This window comes from Rhinopithecus bieti, unplaced genomic scaffold (assembly GCF_001698545.2).
Source record: "Rhinopithecus bieti isolate Rb0 unplaced genomic scaffold, ASM169854v2 scaffold_33446, whole genome shotgun sequence".
NCBI classification, from domain to species: Eukaryota; Metazoa; Chordata; class Mammalia; order Primates; family Cercopithecidae; genus Rhinopithecus; species Rhinopithecus bieti.
This window is the reverse complement of record NW_016814242.1, coordinates 847365-851826: the sequence shown is the minus strand read 5'-3', so window position 1 is coordinate 851826 and position 4462 is coordinate 847365. Positions and strand designations below refer to the sequence as shown.

The 4462-nt window shown below is 38.0% G+C and overlaps 1 long non-coding RNA gene across 1 annotated transcript; it reads right to left on the bottom strand.

Annotated features, from left to right (window-relative positions):
- Nucleotides 1–678: 678 nt before the first annotated feature.
- On the bottom strand, nucleotides 679–4462 carry LOC108514030 (uncharacterized). The gene is made up of 3 exons (XR_001881086.1): nucleotides 4336–4462; nucleotides 3985–4077; nucleotides 679–1541 (listed from the first exon to the last, which is right to left on the bottom strand). It is a non-coding gene; the product is annotated as an uncharacterized LOC108514030 (long non-coding RNA).

Below are 4462 nucleotides of genomic sequence, written 5' to 3'. Positions count from 1 at the left end.
AAATAAAAGCATGCTTTTTTGTTATATGCAGAGAAAGAATATAAATACTAATTAACTCTAGACTTCATGAGAAAAATATTCAGTTATGTATTATGTCAAAATGGAGGAAAGACCTGAAAAAATCAAGATAAACTTTGTAACTTTCTAATCCGTAGAGGAAAATGTTCAAACAATTTTATTTTTTAATGGCAGTATATGCATGTAATTAAACACTATGGAGGCAAATACCCAGAAGAAACAGCCAGAAGAATGGAAATGACTGACTCAGGAAAGTGAGAAGTGCGAGAAATAATGACTATCAAAAGCTATTTTATTAGAAGTCTTATTTTAACAAATGAACATGTATAACTTTAATAAAAAATAAAATATAATTATTATATGCATAACTGTTATAGATCAATTTTAAAATATTATCTCCCAACTGCTGAAAAGGTCTTTGATATAATTCAACAGCTATTTATTACTCTTAAAACTTTTAGTAAATAAGTCAGAACTAAAGTCTTTAACTTGGTGCAATTACCTATTACTATCATGCAACACAAAAATGTTTATTGCCGTTAATATTATTCAACATTGTATTAAAGTTCTAGCCAGTTGCCAAAACAAGAAAAAATATAAGAGAAAGAAATAAAAGTTATTTAAAAATTGAAAAGGAAATAAAATTGTCATTACTTACAGATGAGATTATCTGCCTAGAAAACTGAAGAAAATCAACTGAAAACTACTGAAACTTATTTGAGAGTTCAGCAAAGTATCCAGATGCAAAATCACTACACAAAAATCAATAACTTTTCTATAAACTAGCATTTACCAACTATATTTTAGAAAAAAACCTTATTCATTATAGGAACTAAAGCTACAAGCTACCTATAAGTAAATCTATCATAAATATGCAAAACCTTTTTTGAGAAAAAACACACCATTTTATAGAAAGACATTTTTTCAAAGATGTTAATAAAGGAAGATCGATCATGTTCTTGGAAGGAGAGATTCTACACTGTATTTCATTTCTCTCCAAAACAATCTATATATTCAATGCAATCTCAATCAAAATCTCAATGTGACCGTATCAATCAGGATCTCAGCGGGAAACCAACAGCATATTCCAACTAGGAGGAATCAAGGAGGTTTTGATACAGAGACTATCTACACATGAAATAGACAGGGTCTAGGAAATCACAAGGAAAAGCGCCAAATCCCAGAGCAAGCGTCACTGGGGATATTACCACCCTAAGGCTTACAGGGGCAGAGGGAGGGCAGTTACCAGAATCCAGAAGGAAGGAGTTGGGAAAAGAGGGCCACCTTGAGAAGACATGTGACCTTCAGTAGAGGAACACAGCCAGCCCCGAGCAGCCCTGCAGGCAGAGAGCCAGGAGAATAAATATCCCGCTCTCATCCTCTTCACTCCCTCATCTTCTATTGGAGATCCTCCATTGGCTCAGCCGGTGCTGGAGAGTTGTCTGTATATTCCATACCGCTTCCCAGGGCAGTGGGCAGGGTGAAATGTAGAGAACGGATCCAGAGAAGTAAATCGAACGTATCTGATGGTATAACAGATAGGCCAATAGAATACACAGAGTCAGAAACAGACCTTGGTGTACGGGGAATGTGATAAATGATAGAGGTGGCATTTCAAATAAGAGGAGAGATGGATTACTCAAAAGATGGTATTAGAGCAGACAGGCTCTCTATTTGGGGAGGGAAAATAGACACCTGTCTCATATGAATAAAGATAATTTCTAGATGGAAAAAATACCTAAATGTAAAATGAAGTTATTTTAAAAAGTGAAAGAAAATATAATTTTTTATATCCTTAGGGTAAGGATGTTAAAATCAAAATCATAAAGATAGATAAATCTGACTTTTTCAAGTGCTATGTACTAAAATATAGCATCAAATAATTTCAAGAAACTGAGAGAAAATATTTGCAAATACTATCAAAGAACTTATATTCAGAATATCCAAAGAACTCCTAGAAATCTCTAAGAAAAGGACAAACTGTCCAATAGAAAATAGTCTGCAGATATGAAAGAACAGTTCTTGGAAGGTTTACAAATAAGGAATAAATAAATAGAAAATGCTCAGTCTCACTAAAAGGCAGGAAAATATTAAATGATGCTATTTTTCACTCATCAGATGATCCAAATATTAAGTCTTATAACATCACATGATGACAGAGCATGGGGAAACAAGCACTCTTTTGGTCTGTTTATGGGAGTAAAAGTGGAAATGTTTGTGTAGAATACAAGCCAAACATTTAAAAAGTGGTTATTTCTGGGGATCAAGTTAGAGGACTAGCATTGGTGATGCAGTTTGGGGGACCTTTGGCACTATCTGTACTGTGTTCTCTATTTTTAGAAAATACAAGATTAAAGTACATTACTGTGTTATTTGTATCACACTGCGATGATAATTCCTCATGATTCTGTCCTTGGCCCTTTGCCCATTTCACTCCATACTCTCCCCAAAAATATGTCATCTACTCTTACAGAATTATTGGCCACCCACATGCTGATGTCTCCCAAATCTGTATTTTCAGCTCAACAGGTGTTCAAGTAACTTGAAGATATTGGGGCCAAGGTCTCTGAAATTCCCTTGGCTCTTCCCCCATGGTTCTGACAAGGTTGCGTTACTCCAACAATCCTCATTCCAGGAAACAGATAGGGGAAGATTCAAGAGGAAATGATGGTGTCTACACGGCGTAAGCATCCCTATTCAGAAAATCTGAAGTCCAAAATCTGAACATTTTTGAGCACCAACATGATACCACAAATGGAAAATTCCACACTTGACCTCATGTGACAGGTCGCAGTCAAAACCCAAGTGCACAACACACAGTTTGTCCAGTGTTCCTTGGGGAAGAAAGACTGCTCCAGCCCCTTCAGGTGCTATATACATCGTTCCTGCACATGCCCAGATTCCCCCCCAGCAAGCACACCCAAAAAGGGTAACAAAATGCAGGCTGGGTGCACCAACGGCAGGTTCTCCACAATGCCCTACATGGGTCCAAGACACAGGTACATTATTCACGGTGGCTGTTTGCTTATTCTCTACTCTGTGGTTTAAATGTGTTGTTGAACATGTCAAAAAGGCCTACAGATGCTCCTACGGATAACAGTGATAAGAAAAAAAGGAAGCATTTATGATTATCTATAGCATAGAAAGTCAAGCTAAAGGAGAAACTGGACAGCAATGTCAGTGTGAAATGTCTTACAGCAGAGTATAATGTTAGAATAACCACCATATACAGGATCCTGTAGTCCCAGCTACTGGGGAGGCTGAGGCAGGAGAATGGCATGAACGCAGGAGGCGGAGCTTGCAGTAAGCCAAGATCGTGCCACTGCACTCCAGCCTGGGCGGCAGAGTGAGACTCTGTCTCAAAAAAAAAAAAAAAAAAAAAAAAAAGAAGAACCACCGTATACAGTTTCTTCTCACCTAAAAAAATAAAATAGATTGTGCGGTCAACTTTTAATCCAAATACAACAATGTAGGTGGAGACGGAAAGCCTGCCATTGTTTGTGGTTGCTATTGTGTAACGTGACGCAGGTATCCTGGTGATGCTACTGTGCTGCTTAGTTACCCTGACACGTTACTTTTTCACTGTATAATGTTATGCCACATTTCTTACTGTTAAGTACTTAAATAAGAATAAGAAAGTGATTGCTAATCAATAGCATGTAAATTCAGAGTCAGGAATGATGGTGAGGCCAAACAATCATAGATTATCCCCGTGATTTGCTGAGAGAGTGACACCTTTGCTTTCTGATGGTTCCATGTACACAAACTTTGTTTCAGCCACAGATAATTTAAAATATTGTACAAAATTACCTTCAGGCTATGTGCAGAAGAAATATATGAAACATCAATGAATTTCAGGTTTAGACTTGGGTCCTGTCCCCGAGATGGGGGATATATTATGTATATGCAAGTATTCCAAAATCCAAACACTCTGGTACCAAGGATTTCAGGATAAGGGATACTCACCCTGTAATATAAAAACAAAACTTTTCCTAAAGTCCCCAGCAGACTTCAATTTGTTTCTCCTTGTTCAAAAGAGTGTGAAATGGCTGCCTTTCGCTGCAAAGGAAGTTGCACAATGTAGTTTATAGCTGGGCACATTGCTGTTGTTAGAATGTCACAGCATTCCTCAAGCACCTGCAACTCCAAATGGCTAAGCTATCGTCTTCACTTGCCTCCCTTCAACTGCTCCTCTGCTGTGCCCTCCATCAAGGCCACCACAGCTCCCAAGACAGTTCTGCCATTGACTCCCTCCCCTCAAATTTCACACAGGAGGCTCCAAGTCTTTCCAAATACCTCTCACATCCCATCCCTTACCTGGACTCCTGCCAGTCTTCTCCATGATCTTCTTCCCCTCTCACGCAATCTTTGCAGTCAGCCAGACTCATCTTTCCAAAGGCAAAAGCAGATCGTGAAATGGTCTCACTTTGTTTTTAGGATAAAA